Raw genomic sequence first — 18500 nt, 5'->3', positions numbered from 1 at the left:
TCCAGTGTCATATAGTGAGACTTCCACCATAGTGAGTCTTTCCCCCCTCCGGGGTGGGGGGTGGGGGGCAATGACTATATAGTGAGCCTTCCGCCCTAACCGACCATAGTGAGATTTCCGTGTTTGGGTTGAATTTTATTTACATCGACGATTTAGGTAATGATCTTATATATATATTAAAAGATGTATAGTTTCAAATGAATCAATATAAAAGTGCGCATTAGAAATTTATCGTGCACAGCAGATTATTGTATTGTTCCGAGACGATTCTTATCAAACGAAAAAAAGACGTATTAGTTTAACATTGAAGAGGTCATTACCCGTAGAAATGTGCAGTTTACAAGTATGTTTACCTGCTTGGTTATGTTTTAATCATAAAAATCACTATTAAAATGTTTTAATTATTTGTTCATATATTTATTTATTCATTCATATAGGTCAGAAAACTTTTATCCAAACACTGAAAACATTAGTATAAAAACATTGTTTTACATTAAAAAAATTTCGGAAACTAAATTAAAGGGGGAAGTTTCGCTATGAAAGGGGAAGACTGACTATATAGTGAGACTTCCCCACAGAAGACTGGTTATATAGTGAGACTTCCCCTGGAGAAGTCTCACTATTTATCTAGTCTTCCGAGGGAAGTCTTACCATCTAGCCAGCTAGCCGTCAGGGGGAACGACACCGGGTACATGCCTGAACCTATAACATACATTATTTGAAAATTTGGGTTCGATTAATAAAGTATTAAGGCAGAAAATTGAAAAAATCACGAATAACCCCGGCCGGTTTGCGTACCTAATTTTACCAACACTCGCAGCGAACACCCTGTCACCTAGCGTTATAATGCCACATTAAATTCACTTCGTCTTCGTTGAATGCGCTTCATGGTTTGCGTGACTGAATTTACATTTGTAATAGAGATGGTCATAATTATTTATTAAAGAAACTTTATCAATTTATAAGAAAAAAGAACTTATTTACAAGAATAAAGCAACATAGAAGTAAGGACAAAATGAAGAATGAAAAAAGTTCAAAGTGAAATGTAATAAAGACGAATATGAAAACAATAAAGTGACATATAATTACAATAATAACAAAGAATGAAGAAGTAGGCAGAATAAGAATAAAAGCAAGATAAATAACTTTTGGCAGTAATTCCCTTCATAAACGCCTCGGGCCTTTCCGACGAGCGGAAAAACAACCTCGAATATATTACATACACGCCATGAACCCCCCCCCCCCCCTTTCACAAACCTTGAAATAAATGTGAGAAGACCTCTTATCTGTAAAGTATGGAGTTTAAATTTATTGAATGTAAATATATTACCTAAAATATACTGTAGAAGGTGACCTTCAACTCCGTCTATCCAATACTTTATTAAATCGGAAGCGATGCCATGTTGTATAAATGATGTTAATACATTCGAGGTCGTTTTTCCGACCTCTGACAGAAAGGCCTGGGATGATGCGATTGACACACATATGCACAGTAGCGATGCTGTATCCCCTCTGCAACTAATCGTGCGAGGGAATAATTAAACACTATGACTTGGCACTTTTTAAAATGAGCAAAATTGTTTGCAAGTATGAAAGGGCAAAAATAACATGGGGACGAAAATAACACTGTGTACATTTTATTTTAAGGATAAATAACATAAACAAAAAATTGATGCATGGATTGATTCATATTTCCTGACTGATTTTGATGACATAATTTTTAAAAACCTGAAGGATGAAGAAATTGTAGATTTTAATTCTTGGGTGTTCAAATAAATCTTCATGAAATGTATGGAGATAACAAACATTATAAGTAAGTTTGTGCCGTTTTCTACATGTTTTGAACATGTTTTATGACGATACAAAAAAAAAAGTTATTTATCCTTGAGATAAGCATATGTTTCCTTTTTTGTACATTTCAAAAGGTACATTGTACATGTATTTTATAAGCTACAGTTTATATCAGCCTATATTAGATTTGTTCATTATCCCCTCACAACGGAGTAAGAGGGGATATAATAACACGCTTGTGAGTGTGAGGGTTGGTAAGTTTGTCCTTGAGTGCATAACGGAAGTGACACACACTGGGATCAAAGTCATATGCTGCCTTGATTTATATTTATTATATATTTAAATTATTCAACTACTGTGCGATCTCCTCGTATTCCAGTCGCATAAATTAAATTGACGAGGGGATAATAAAGCATAACATACAGTATTTTACTTTTTCCAAGTGTAAACATTGAGTTGTGTGCAATCAATTTTGAAATTTTTGTCAACATCATTCACTAGATTTAGCTAGTAACTTGAATTACCTGCATAAAGTGAAGTGCAAATTACAGGTATACGTTTCCTCATTTATTCTAGGTACTTTTCATTTCAACAGCTCTTGTACAGTCACTATAATTATCTACATAGCTTGATTTTCTACATGCAGTGAAGTCGCCAATTACGCGTTGTCTCAATACCTGGTCACTAGTATGTTTTTTTTTTAATTCCATGTTGTTAAAATCAAAGCACAGAAAAATTAATAAATACACTGGTCATAAAACAATAAGTTTTCCTGTCTGCAATCTATAAGAAAATTTTGAAAATCAACATTAACAGAGAATCCGACAAACAAAATTATGAAACATGCTCATTAAAGACAGAGATGTTTGTACTTCCATGACAGACTATAATTTAGTTTTTGTTCACTTGTACCATGTGATTCAGTTAAAATAAGAAATCATTTATAATTATCTCTGCTCAAATACATTTACACTGATTAATAAATCAAATTGTAGCAGTGTTTTCAACTGCGGTTCACGTACCTCATGCCATTGACCTTATCAAAACTCAACATGTTCAATATTGAAAACCTAGTGGCAACTTTTAATTTAATATTTAGAATTATACAGGTTAATTCAAAAGTTCATGGAATTTCTTAATGTTATATTTATTTATTAGTGGAAGTGATTGAAAATTACAGATGAAAATATGTACGCTTGTTGAATTTTCTTATTAAATGAATATTTTGAATATTCATGATAACACTTTGGCAGTTGCCATATAGGAATGGATGTTTGAAAATGAGGGAGAGATATTCGTTCATTATCATTTCAATTCTGAGAAAGAAAAAAAACCACACTAAGTGGTATATAAAATGAAAATGATGTCATAATTACAAGTGTTTGAACTCTTATAAACCTCTGGGTGAATGTTTTATCCGTTTTACTGGATATTTAGTTTTCAAACTGATGATTTGTTGTTCATCATGAAAATGTCGAAATTCGGTCAAGTAGTAAGTTCTGTGAAAATCTCGAGAACACTCCGACTTATACGCATATTTTAATGATACAGGTCGGACAAAAGTGCAGTAAGCAATCAGTTTTCAACTGGCGTGAGAAGATGATGAAAGATATGCAATGCAGGGGTGGATTCAGCAATTTTGGAAGGGGGGGGGGGTTCCAGGTCGGTGCCCCAAAAACTCGTGCATATAATCACACCACATGCACTTGAAGCCTGTAGTAACGGTTTTTAAAGAGAGCAACCTCCAAAAAGAGTTGACAAGCAAAATAAAAAACATGCACCACGCTCTTGCATACTACGGGGACATTTTAAATTTTTCTCTTCAATGATAATATGAAGGAAAGAATTCAAATATTCTCTTACACATACTCCCTTTCATGACTTTTTATGCATCTTTCTTAAAGTTAGTTACTTCAGAAGATGGTCCAAAAATGGCATAGCTAAAGTTCGTTGGAATCTTTCGATGATGTCAAAGTGAAACCTTGCATGTTACCTGTGGGTGGTAGGGCCCGGGGCCGGGGTTGTGAAGGTACTCGGAGGAAAACAAATATGCAAAACTAGCGAGCAGAAATGGAAGAGATTGAACTACTTATTTTATTCAAACTATTAGACATGATAGATGTTAAAATATCTACATTACAGAAAATGAGTGAAAAAGTGAAACCTTGCATGTTACCTGTGGGTGGTAGGGCCCGGGGCCCTGGTTGTGAAGGCACTCGGAGGAAACCAAATATGCAAAACTAGCGAGCAGAAATGGAAGAGATTGAACTACTTATTTTATTCAAACTATTAGACATGAAAGACGTTAAAGTATCTATATTACAGAAAAAATCTCTCTCTCTCTCTGCAAAAATAATAAAGGGGTTCCAACCCCCGGACCCCCCCCCCCCTTGATTGACCAATGGTATGGCTGTCTACTGGAAGGTCGTTTTTTCCTCATAAACAAATTGAGAGTGTTAATGAACATGGATTGCCAATGTACTGTGCCTAACATACCTACTGAAGTCGAAACATCAGATGGAATGAAATTTAAAAGTGTTACAATGTTGAAAAATGATAGTAATATGAAGAAAATGGATGTAAGATGGATACCCAGGCTTTTTCTTGAGAGCAGATTGTTTTGTAGAATTTCTAAGTCGATTTGAACGTAAGGGTGAGATTATCCTAAAGCGTGACGCGATATACCCGAACTTGACATTACCTCGAAGTCTCCCCCCAATTTTACAACTGTCCATGTTAAGAAAGCTCGAGTGGCCTTAATGGTAATTAGAACTTTAAGTTTTCCCGTAGTGTTGCACAAAGGCTCTATTTTATAGATATGTCTGTTGTTTGCTTTAATCACATCACAATAAAATTTTAGAAAAAAATTCCACAAACTTTTGAATCAACCCTCCTAAAAGTATTCCCTAGGAAAAAAAATATAAAAAGTAAAATTGTGCTTCCCTTGCAAAAAAAAAAAAAAAAAGAAAAGAAAAGAAAAAAAAAACTTTTTATCCCCTCGCAACAAAGTTGGACGAGATACAGTAGAGCGCCTATGTGTGTGTGTGGGGGGGGGGGGGGAGGAGGGAGGGGGGTAATAAGTGAGTGTATGGTGGAAGTTACGCAAGTAATTAATTCATGACCGGATCCTTGTTTTAAAAAGCTTTTTAAAGACTTTCATTTTCACTAAATGAAACTACTTTAGGTGCTTGATTATAGATTTATATTGCTTCCAGTGCCAAAATAATCAAACAAATGCCTTATTATGGTGCATGGAAGTACATGAAAATTAAAATTGAAATAAGTGCCGATTTTGGATATAATTATTTTATGAAATTAATACAATATACATGTAAATTAAGGATACACTAGTGGGACAAATGCTTTTCATTGTCTAAAACCTAGCTTAACATTTTATTGTCCCTTTTGACTGCATGACCTGAATCTTTACTAATCTTTACAGGTATAGAATGAGAAGAGGAAAGAAATGACATAAAAGTAACTGAATCCTGCAGGTAATGCAAAAGATAGTTTTATTTATGTATTTTATATATATATATATATATATATATATATATATATATATATATATATATATATATATATATATATACATATATATATATATATATATATATATATATATATATATATATATATATATATATATATATATATATATATATATGGTACAATGTGTATAATGTTTAGGCCACAAGTCACTCAGATGACCTATTTCCATTTTTTTTTTTCACTTGTTATGCATTATGCCTCTTTCATTAATCAATAAAAAAATTAGTTCTCTATTTGAACAACTGAACCAATTCCAACATTTTTGGCGAAAACCATCAAAATTACTGAATTCTTCATTGGTATTAAGCCCATATGCGTACATGTACAAGTAGGTACGAATATCTCAAGATGGTGTCGAGCTTGACAGCTTCAAGAAGTTACACCAGGATTTTGCTATTTCGTATTTCATTAAATGACTTGGATTGAACTGTAGATCTCTATATTTAGTCTTAACAAGTATCGGCATACAGAGTAAAATAAAATCCCAAAAATAAATGAAACGTATATCTGGTATGAAAATCCTGATGATACGCATACTTTGATGTTTTGGACATATATACAGTGTATGATGCGTGAAAGGTACTGATACCTCCTACATGTACCTTTTTATTAAAATTCGTGTCTCATAATTTTCTCAGTTATATATTTAAAAGACATTTGTTTTTAGTTTTATCATTGTAAATTATAGCTAATATTCCCTTTCAATCCTTTACATGCAGTTCTAAAAAAAGTTCTAAAATTTTTACATATCTGTAAAAATTATAAATCAAAAATGACAAGAAACTCTTCAGGTTCATAGCATGATTGTTCAAAAATCACTTTAACAATAAAAAAGGGGGATTAGGTAGTTGACTCTTTACGAAACTAAGATTCTTAAACCTGGGAGAGGGTGTGGGGTAATACTCTCATTTTTTTCTGCAGAAAATATTATATTCTGTACAATATGGTGAGAGCGGTCAACTTACTACCACAATAAGAGGGGAAATTGGGAATTAAGAGAAGGGTTTCTGGTATGAATACTACCATATGTAAACATGTATCTGCAAAATACGGAAGAATCCAAATTAGATGCAAAGAAAGAATACATGCACCGCTACTTGTAAATACAATGTGTTGATCATGAAATGATTATAACACAATTCACATTACATACAATTACATCTTAAAACAGTAACAAGATTTCTTGTACCTGCTCATCGAAATTTTTTCTTTTTTTTCTTTTTTTTTTTTGGGGGGGGGGGGTCCTTTTTGTTTATTTTAAAAATATATATCGCTCTAATGCACAATTAAAGAAAGTATTTATTGGAAATGGGTAAAAAACAAATCCTAAATAAATAGACTGTCTTTGTATCTGTGTGTCCTTCTATACTTGAGGAGATGAAAGCAATACTTTTTTTTATTATAATTAGACATTTTGTATAAATTTATTTTAACCTTTAAGGATCGTAGCTAAGAAGGACACTAAAATATGTTAAGGAAGGTGGCAGTAATGTTCTGTGAAAAAAATTATAATAAACAACCATATTTTAACAAATTGGATAACATATTTCTCTTCTCTTCTTCTGGAGAGAGAGAGAGAGAGAGAGAGAGAGAGAACAGATATTTTCATGCAGGCATATCCAGTAGCTCTTAAAATGACATGGTACCTATATCTAATTTTGTAGGCAACAATATCATCAAGATTTTTCATTTACGTGTAACAATTTATCATTTATTTTGCTTTTATGGATTAATCTGCATAATGCTAGGTTTAGAGATTAAATCTGTCATCAAATATTCTTATTCACTTCAAGATTTAAGGGATATATATAAGTATATCTAGCGAAATAATTTTTCGAAGCTGTCTAGTTTTTCGCCATGGAAAAACAATTGGCAAAATTAAAATAAGAAATTAGCCCTTGAACAAAATTGCTCAGAATGGGGTTTAGTTTGCCATTAACAAAATATTTTCTATTTTATTCATGAACTCTACATATCAGACAAACTGTTTGCATGGTTTTAACAAGTATAGATTTTTTTCAAACAAAATTGTTAAATTCCTCCTCCCTGGGTCAATGGTTCAAACCCAAGGGTGAGGCTTAGTTGATAAGTTAGTCAAATTATGAACTCATGACATCCCTGGAAATTTTAATCATGTATTTACTTATTTGCATCCAGTGACATACTTTGCATAAATTGTAATGAGCCTAATAGTTATAAGCTGAGATCAGGGCTTAATTGACCCTTTTGGTAAAGGGTCCAGTTCAACAGAGAATTTTTAAAAAATAATCAATGTGGCAAAATCAGGAAATATTGATGACTTGCATAAAATTACTTCAGAGAATTAACATAATTAAACAATCTTAATTTATAATGTATTTTATATAGCTGCAAGAGTATAAGGCTTAAGAAGAAGAAGAGGAAGTCAGGAAGAATCTTGCAGATTGACATCAACAAAAACTTTTCCAGGAATGAAAACTTGTTTAATTCAAAAAAAGTCGGAGCAGACATGGATGACTATAAAATCAAAATTTTAAATGACGTGAAATGATTTAAATAAATTATTAAAAGTCTCATATGTGTGTCTTTTACATGAGAAAATGTCATTATCTGGTCATGATTAAAGAATTTTACATACTTTTAACATACTTTGTTGATTTATTGATAGTAATATCTTTCAAAGATTATGATTTTCAAACAGTTTCATATACTGAGATTATCAAAGTTAATTTTCGAAATTTGTTGTTTGTTTTTTAATTCACTCATATGAATCAAGACATATTCTATTAAAAAATAATAAGAAAACAAAACTTTTGATGATTTTTTTAGCTTTTAGCAAATGTATTTTTCGATAAAACTCAAAGTTGTTCAGTAGCTGACAAAGTCAAAAATAACTTAATGATTACAAGACGTTATTATTAAGATAATATTGGAAAAAAAAAACATCCTTGAGTTGATCTGCTGGTTTTAATTGCACCATCCATATATTGGTCCTGCCTTATAATGGTTGAATTTGCAAAGCTTCACGAGTTTCTGGACTCTGTCAATTTGAATGTCTTTTTTTAATATTAAGTTTTTCAACTCCGGTTGCTTTATCTTTAGGTTTGTTTAAATATTGTTTTGCAGATCATGGTATTATTACAATGTGGAATTTTGAATGAAAATTTCCCTGTGAATTAAATTGTATTATCAGTAAGCCACATATATATACATGTACTTGTAATAACAAGTTAATCATACATTTGTCCATACTTCATTGGGTAATACCATATATCTACATGTATTACCCAGTAAGTCACAGACTTGTCTATGCTTTGTTGGGTAATACTCAACATGTAGATATATAACCCAGGAAGTCACAGACTTGTCCATGCTTTGTTGGGTAATACCCAATATATAAATGTATTACCCATTAAATCCCAGACTTGTCCATGCTTTGTTGGGTAATACCCAATATATAGATGTATAATCCATTAAGTCACAGACTTGTCCATGCTTTGTTGGGTAATTCTCAACATATTAGATGTATAACCCATTAAGTCACAGACATGTCCATGCTTTGTTGGGTAATACCCAATATAGAGATGTATAACCCATTAAGTTGCAAACATGTCTACGCTTTGTTGGGTAATACTCAACATGTAGATGTATAACCCAGTAAGTCACAGACTTGTCCATGCTTTGTTGGGTAATACCCAATATATAAATGTATTACCAATTAAATTCCAGACTTGTTCCGTGCTTTGTTGGGTAATACCCAATATATAGATGTATAACCCATTAAGTCATACGCTTGTCCATGCTTTGTTGGGTAATACCCATATATAAATGTAAAACCCATTAAGTCCCAGACATGTCTATGTTTTGTTGGGTAATTGTCAGTACATAGATGTATTACCCATTAAGTCACAGACATATGTCTATGTTTTGTAGGGTTATATCTTATTATGGGTGGGGTTATTTACATTAAATAGTAATTAATTAACTTATTTTTCTTGAATGAAATTACATGACTCATAAAAATGGAAATTTTTCCCAATTATTAAACAGTAAAATGGAGATATTATCCTATTATAGAATAAATATTATATTAAATAATTATGTGTAATTAATTGAATTACATTAACAAGTTACATGTATTAAAAAATGGTCAATTAAAATTAGTTTTAATTGCTATGAAGAGTGTACATAAATACATTCAATTACAATAACGTTTTTTCAACTAGACTTATCCATGCTTTGTAAACCCAATACAATCATAGACAGATAATTTATACCCAATAAAGTGTTTAAAGAATTCAACCCAATAAATGTCCTCTCGTGTGAAACCCTTTCAAGTACCCAACAATGAAACCCAATAATGTTTTGGACATAAAGTACCCAATGTGTGTTTAAATGTGTGTCTGTCTGTCTGTCAGTCTGTCCCACTTGGTTTTCCGAACTTTTTTTCTAAACGCTTGCAGGTATTGAGCTGATTTTTGGTATGTGAGTGTATCTTGATGAGTTACAGATCAAGTTTGAATTTTGTTCCGCTTTTTCAATTTTTCAGGGTTTTCCGTAATTTTTTTCTAAATTGTTGCAGATATTGAGCTGATTTTTGGTATGTGACTTTACCTTCATGAGTTGCAGATCAAGTTTGCATTTTTTCCGCTTCATCTATTTTTGACGGAATTATGGCATTTTCAATTTTTAACAGGAACCAGATTACACTTGCCGGTAGGGGACTAGTATTGCTAATGCAATACTCTCAGAATGTTTGTTCTATTTGAATCAAATAATTGCCTTACATTGTCATAATTGCACGCGATTGCGGGAGTCATGGAAGTTGTTTACATCCCGCCGACATGTTATCTGTATTAACTATAGTTTCGTTTTTGAACTAGTTGTATTTTTTATGCAATTCGATGTTATAATTGTTTTTGAATATCTTCAAAATGTTTAACTTAGATTTAACCAGGGTTTTATATTAAAGAAAATTTAATGGTAGTTGCACACTTTTATCATGTCATGAATATCGTCTGCGGTACGATTGCACTCCTCTATCTGGAAATACACGTTTAGTTTACATGAAATGCCTACTTAAAGTTGATGAAAACATCCTCCAGATCTGTATCATATTATTTATAATTGGAATAGCCGTGTTTCGAGTTATGCCGGACCGTTTTTATTCGTGTTTAGTCACGCCGCTTCAAAAATGTGCCTCAACGTTACTTCGGTATTATTCAGTACCTTGTAAGGCTTGTTTCTTACTGTCATGCAAATTTCCTTTAAGTTGCAAGCATGGAATTGTTTAGAAAATTTATTTGCACACACCACTTTTGTTGTCCTGGTAGAAAAACTCGACCAGACGTCAATTACAGAAGATCTACAGGTGCGGCTAGGCAAAGGTACGGAAATCAAATGGTTTTATTGAAAGTAGGACCAACCGTATTGGATAATAATTAAAAAAAAATATAATGGAAAACTGATCGAGTCACTTGTACTATGATACATGTATTTTTAGACGAAATGCAATATGACAGTTTTACACGGGTGTTGGGGGGGGGGGGGGTGGTAAGATTTATTTTTAAGATATAATGCAGAGTTGAACAAAATAAAATTAAAAACATCTTTTTCAGTTGCAATTAATTTAATAAATGAGGACATAGACACACCAGAGATGATTGTCCTAATGTTATTTCCAAGAGAGCTACACTTCTGTGACTATTTGTGTACGAATTTTAAAGAACACTGATAAATATAAAAGAGAGGGCTAAGACATAAGTATAACTACATATACATAAAACTTGACTGTATCCATTAAAATTATCATTGATTAGAGATAAGTCATACAAGGCCTTTTAAGGAAAAGTATTGCATGACTGTTTCAAATTATGATTTATATAAAAAAAAAAAATAAGCATTTTTAATATTACTATTAAAATATATGTAGCTTTACATTGCTTCCAGGAAAGTATATTCCCTGACAAGAAGAAGTATAGAAAAGAACACTCAAATTCTACCATAGTTAATGAAAAAATTCTGCTCGCAGGATGTTGTTAGAGTACCAATATGACATATCACATCATTACATTTGTAAGGACCATGGCTTTGAAAGTTTTGTTAAGTTATGATTTTCACAAGATTGATAATATGTATACTTGCTAATGAAACATGAATGTCTGCTGTATTAAATCCTCATAATGTACTGTATGTGTATTTAAAAAAAGCCGGCTTCATATTTTCTGACAGAAATGCGCTAATTAACGAATGCCGTAAATAAATCATAAATAAATACAATACATGGCGCAGACATATGAAGCGCTAATTCATGATTACGCCAACCACTCCATACCCACTGATTGCACTAAATTTTGAATACGCCAATTTATGTACACAGAATCCATATCTTTATTTTTTTTTTATTTGATAAAATAAAGTAATTAATTATTGTGCTTAATTTTATACTGAGTAGACATGTTTTTAGCAAGATTATTTAGACTGATGCCCATTTTTATGTTTTAGGGAGAAGAGCTTGTTTAAGTCCTGCCAATCAGAGGCTTGCTGTGTGTCTTAAACCTTAAAACTTACCGTGCACTCTTCGACCATGTCAACACAGAAATGATTTTTGGCTTATCATAGAAAAAATATTGGACTGCAGTGAAACATGCAAATAAAATTGCAAAACAGTTGGACAGTATTTTGTTTGCTTAATTAATCCTCTCAGGTATTTGAATGAAGTAATATTAAAACATTGAAGAACTGTTTTGTAAATTGCTAAATGTTTTTTTTTTTCTTCAATAAAATGTTCTTAACCTAAAATAGGAATAAAAACTGCTAAAAACTGCTTGATAAAACTGCATATTGGTACATGGCATTACAGCAACATTGAGGGTTTTCGAGTGTGTGGCAATTAGGCAGGTTCAGTCGCTGGTAGCCAGATAGCTCGGTTGAGCACCTGATCAGTGATGCAAGTGCCTGGGTTTTGAATCCTGCTCTTGTCTGTCACATTTTTTCTTCTTTCCGGTTACAAGAGTATGTAGATGCTTAAATATAACACAGCTGATTTTCTGTGCAGTATCTTGAACACCACTGAGGCAGTACACTCAACTTTAGTTTGAATTCCAGTGTCAAGTTTGATACACTTAATACAAGGTACATTATTAGTCCCCTATCGGTGAAATCGGAGGGGACTATAGGTTTCCTCTGAGTCTGTCCGTCCGTCTGTCCGTCTGTCTGTCCCTCTGTCCCTCTGTCTGTCTGTCTGTCAGTCTGTCCCACTTAGTTTTCCGCACTTTTTTTCTAAACGCTTGCAGATATTGAGCTGATTTTTGGTATGTGAGTGTATCTTGATGAGTTACAGATCAAGTTTGCATTTCGTTCCGCTTCAATGATTTTTGACGGAATTACTACCTTTTCAGTTTTTCAGGGTTTTCCGCAATTTTTTTCTAAACGCTTGCAGATAATGAGCTGATATTTGGCATGTGACTTTACCTTGATGAGTCATAGGTCAAGTTTGCATTGTGTTCCGCTCCATTGATTTTTGACGGAATTATGGCATTTTCAATTTTAAACGGGAACCAGATTACACTTGCCGGTAGGGGACTAGTATTGCTAATGCAATACTCTCAGAATTCTTGTTTCCTTAGTCGTACATCTTGGACAATTTTAGTGTCAAGCAGTAGCAAGATATTATTTCAAACTGATTTATTGAATTAAAGGATTTAACAGTTTTGTATTAATGCAGTTTAAGAAACCGAACAAGTTTTTTTTTCTCAACACTCTAGCATTAAAAAGCATAGATCTTGTGCATGGAACGTACATAACTGATATTGATATCGCGAGATACATGTACAAGAACTGGTTTTAACTCAGAGAGGAGAACCGTAGATATTTCAAATAAACGTACATTAAAATATATTTCTACCTTCATAGTAAACACATTATACTACACAAATAAATAGATGATTTCTGGCCTACGATTTCAGGCGTAACTAAAGCACTCGGCACACCTCGGCCGATTCGTACCTCATCTTACCTCCATCGAACCGGAGATACTTTATACGCCCTATAATTAAAAGTGCACAGTGTGCTGAATTCGAACCCCTAACAAACATGTGATTGTGTAAAGATTATTGGTAAGTGTTATTCTTAGTTTCACCTTAATGCTTTTGAAATTTTTTATCGTATGTTCAGATGCATGTTTATTATCGTTTTCAAAGCGTTACATTTTCCCTAAACGGTAAACAGGCAGCCTTATCACAAAAGTTAAGCGGAGACGCATATCAAGTTTCCTCTTACATCCGAGGTTTGATGAAGGTGAAGGAATCAGCCGAGGTTTGCCGAACGGTAACTAAAGTAAACAACCAGACACGAATGTAAACCGGAAGTTACCCTGTGGAACATTTTCCTAAAAGCACGTGATCAGCGTGACTAAGCGGGAAATAAAAACGGTGTTCCGGCATAACTCGAAACAAGGTTATTGTAAATGTTTATTCCGTTTTGTAGCTATAATCTGCATTGTTTGACGTTGTTGACACTGTTCGACAGACTCTGTTAGTACGGTGCGTACAATGCTGTAATTGGTCGAGCGTCACCGTACAGTGTTTTCATTCGTTAATTTGCTTCACATGATTACTTCAGAAACTAAACAATATAAGCGCAGAAACGTTGCAGCATCATTCCAGTACTAAATCCTGTTATGTTCTGAAAGGAAAACTCAGCTCTCCTCAGTTGGCGTGTTAACATATATTTATTTTTCCGGAACATGTGTACATAACATAAAATACAAAACAAATACGAACACGAAACACACAATTATGGGTAACACTAATTAACAATATTGAGTATTTTTGACCATAGACTGAGTTACAGGATATTACATCTCTCCCTTTCTTAGATTTGAAATCTTATTTTTCATAGAGATATTTTCAATTTAACATGGTTATACATGTAAATGTTTGACTAGGGTTTCTTTTCATATTCCAATAATACTTAATTAAAGCAAATGACTAGATCTTACTAGTGTTTATTAAGACCTATCAAACAAATATTCCTTTTCCTATTCCTTTCTGTGATACATAATAAACATTTATACATTGACATAGGCAAAATAAACAAACAAATACTGAATACGAGGGCTGTTCGGAAATTATTGAGACATTTCTTTTAACTCCATTAAAGAAAGAGATCAGTTCATGAAAATTCGCCAACATTTCATCAATTACAAATACAACAAAAGTGCAATTTCCCGTTCAACAGCGTTAGTTGAAAAGTCCTGGGGAGGTAATGAATTCACCTAAGTGAGACGGAGCACTCCGCAAGGATTTTTTTCGACGTCATTTTGACGTTACATCACGTTGTTGTTGGATTAGGAGTTACTCCTTCTCAAAGTAAACACCGTCTAAAATGATGCACTTCTCATGCCGAGCAACCCATTTCTCATAAACAGTTCTGCACCAGTTGCTATCCAGTGATTTTACAGCATTTTACAGCATTTAAGGTGGCTCGTTTTAGTTCACTAAAATCACAAAAATTTGATGCCGCGCAGCTCAGCTTTGATCTTAGGAAACACAGCAAAGTCCATAGGAGCCAGATCCGGACTGTAGGGGGGGGGGGATTATGAAGCTGTTCGAAACCCAGTAGATCAATTTCTGTTTGAGTTTTTACTGCCGTATGTGCTGGTGCGTTATCTTGATGGAAAAGGATTCTATCTAGCTGACAGGAAAGTTCGGGTCGTTTCTTCCGAATGGCGTTAATGAGATTTCGTCTGAGTACCTAAATAAGAAATGAAATGTATAAGAAGGTTTTTTTTTTTTTTTACTTTAAAACAGACGCTTTTTACGGAATATACAACCATTCACCTGGTTACAGTTTTCATATAATTAACATACCATGAACTCAACCTAATTTATAAAGATCAAAGAAATATTTTCCCTGCAATTTTGTTCATATACTCAAAAATTAACTAAAACTACAAATTGTATTACCTTTCAGTAATATGAAGAATTCAGTTTGTTTTTCGGGAACAAAATGGGTCAGAAGAATGCCTTTACGATCCATAAACATGATGCACATATGTTTTCCAGAAGATTTGCAAACTTTTGCTTTCTTTGGAGGTGCTGATCCTTTAATGCTCCACATTGATGACTGTTGTTTGGTCTCGGGGTCATAGTAATGGAGCCAGACCCCAGGACCATGAAAGAAACTTAGACTTAAGTCAAATTTTCAATTGCTTGTAAAATGTTTATTGATTATTGACTTAATCTCTAAATTTGCAGATAACAGCACTTTTGTAAAGCAATACTGAAAAATATTTTAATTTTGTTCTGCTTGACTTCTACAAAAATTTAATATCAACATGAAAATTTTGACTTAAGCTTAAGATGTTTCATGATCCCGGGGCTTGGTCTCGTCCGTAGTTATGATTCTATCTAAGAACTTCTCACCTTCATTCTTGAACTTTTTTAAAAACGATCGTGAAGAGTTAACTCTTCTTTTTCTGTCATCAACTTGAGCATGCGAGGGACCCAACGGGCACAAACCCTTTCAATGTTTAAATGTTTCTTTAAAATTTTGTGCGCTGTAGCAACACCAATGTCAAATTGCACTGAAATGTCTCTTACTCTCTGCCGTGTGTCATCTCGTACCGTCTCTATCACCTCTGACGTTAGTGTTTCGGTAATAACTGCTGGTCGTCCAGCTCTTGCCTTCACTCTGGTTGTGTATGTTTTCCGGGAAACGCTTATGCCAACGATAGACAAGAGCTCTAGAAACATTTCTCCCACATTTTGTTTGTCTCAGCAGGTCCTTGGTTTGGACAGGAGTTCTCCCGAGCTCCACACAAAATTTGATATACACCCGCTGCTCCGACTTAGCGTCAAAATTCATTTTGCAGCGGCAATCAGATTTCTAGAGTTTGATGATCTTTTGTATGTAATTTTAGTATTTCCAATTGAAATTCTATCAAATTTGTACAAAATGACGTCACAATGAAATTGAAAAATGACGTTTATAATTTACTAAAATTTCCCACCAATTCTGGGTACACCGGTGGTTCGTGCTGTAGGGGATTATTATGCCCTTCACCGATTATTCACATAAACTTGCGTCACATAATCTTGTAAGTATGCTAGCTGCTTTCTTTGTCTTGTTGGCCGCGGTGTTTGTGGTTCATCGTCTTCAACCTCTGGGTTTGTCTAATGGGTTGTCGAATGATTCCTCTGCGCTTGGGCATCTATAATCTCTTCTTCATCAGCTGCTTCTGTCGTCTAGGGTTGATGTCTTCTCTTGTTTTCGTAAAGAATGATGCGTTTCGTGTTACGTTTCACTCATTCTGTTTAGTAGTTATCATATTTCCCTTTTCGCTGATCACAATGTGAGGATACCGATAATACGCGGATGAGGTCTTGTTTTTTTTTTTTTTGACTTCATTTCTTTGTAGTACCTGGTCGCCAATCAGAATATCGCTCTGTCTTGTTTTCTTTCTTACGTCTGCATCGGCTTTCATCATTGATTTTGAGATTTCATCATTCTGACGCAAGAGTTCATCATTCCTGGTTTGTTTCCTTGGGATGGTTGGACACTTTGCCTTTGCCTCTCTGTTAAACGGTAGTTTGAAAGGGCTTATTCCTGTAGAGCTGTGTGGAGTTGTTCTGTACTCTCTGAGGAACGGGAATATTGAATGCTTCCAGTTTCTTCTCTCTATCTCAACTGCTTTGATATTTTTCATCAGTGGTTTGTTAAATGCTTCTGCTTGCATTGTGCATTTGCTCGAGGCCAAAATATTTATGTATTTTTTTTTATCTAGATTTAATATTTGATATCCTAACTTCACCTTTAAATTTGTTCTTTCGTACCCATACGAAAAGATACTATTAGAATTCAATCTGAGTATTCAGTTGATGGTTTGTTGATGATCAATTGACCGTCAATTGACCATTAGTTGAATTTTTGACATGCAAATGAGGGAGCGTTCAACTCATTTGCATATAGATGACCACCTATATATTCTTTGCAGTTGAGCTGTTGACCATTAGTTGAATGCTCCGCTATTTTCTTTGCAGTTGGCCATTAGTTGAATACTCCTCTATTTTCTTTCAGTTGAGCATTAGTTGAAAACTCCTCTATTTTCTTTGCAGTTGACCACTGTTGAACGCTCCTCAATTTCCTTTACAGTTGACCATTAGTTGAATACTCGTTTATTCTCTTTGCAGTTGACAACTGTTGAATACTCCATTAGTCAGTGCATGTTGCATTTGAAAAAAATGGAGGGAGTTTTGAAAACCAAATTTAAGGCAAGCAGTGTGCTTTGAAAAGCTGCCATGTCTCTCAATAGGATAGGAAAAGTAAAAAAAAAATGAGGCTACCAAAATGATGTAGAAACAAAGATACATAGCGGGTTCCAGTAAATGTTCAACCAAGCCTCTTTCTTTACTTCTCACTAAGATATTAACAGTAGTGAAAGAGAAACTTCAAGAGTACTGTGCAACAATATATTCGATAAATGGTGTAAATCAGATGTGGATACTTACAAATTCCAAGGAACTTCAGAAAATTTGAAATCACAAGATTTTACCAAAATCAACAGCTTAAAAACTTACGACTTTTCAACTTTATACATAATCATTCCCCAAGATAAATTAAAGTCCAGGCTTTTTTCAATACGAATGGAACTCGTAAATTTACTTACCTTGTCATTGGTCATTTGCACAATTATTTTGTTAAAAAAACATTCTTATTGTACACACAAGTACTCTGAAGTTGACATTAAAAAGATGCTTGAGTTTCTGATTGACAATATCTATGTGGTTTTTGGAGACCAGGTCTTCCAACAATCTATTGGAATTCCCATAGGCACCAACTGCGTTATTAGCAGACCTTTTTTGTATTCATATGAAGCAAAATTTGTCCAAAATCTTATACGTGAAAAGAAAGAAACACTCGCTGTGGCCTTCAACTCGACACTTAGATATATCGACGACGTATTGTCAATAACCAATTGTTATTTCCATTCTTATGTCGATACGATATATCCTGGTGAGCTTGAGATAAAAGATACCACAGAGTCTGACACATCTGTTTCATATTTGGATATTTTACTTGAAAAAGACGTTAATGGTAATCTATCAACCAAGCTTTATGATAAACGTGATGACTTTAACTTTTCAATCGTCAACTTCCCTTACTTATGCAGCAAT

The sequence above is a fragment of the Saccostrea echinata genome, unplaced genomic scaffold (assembly GCF_033153115.1).
Source record: "Saccostrea echinata isolate AGI-Se365-2 ecotype Australia unplaced genomic scaffold, CSIRO_AGI_Sech_v1 ptg000057l, whole genome shotgun sequence".
In the NCBI taxonomy this organism is placed as follows: Eukaryota; Metazoa; Mollusca; class Bivalvia; order Ostreida; family Ostreidae; genus Saccostrea; species Saccostrea echinata.
This window is presented reverse-complemented; position numbering follows the sequence as displayed.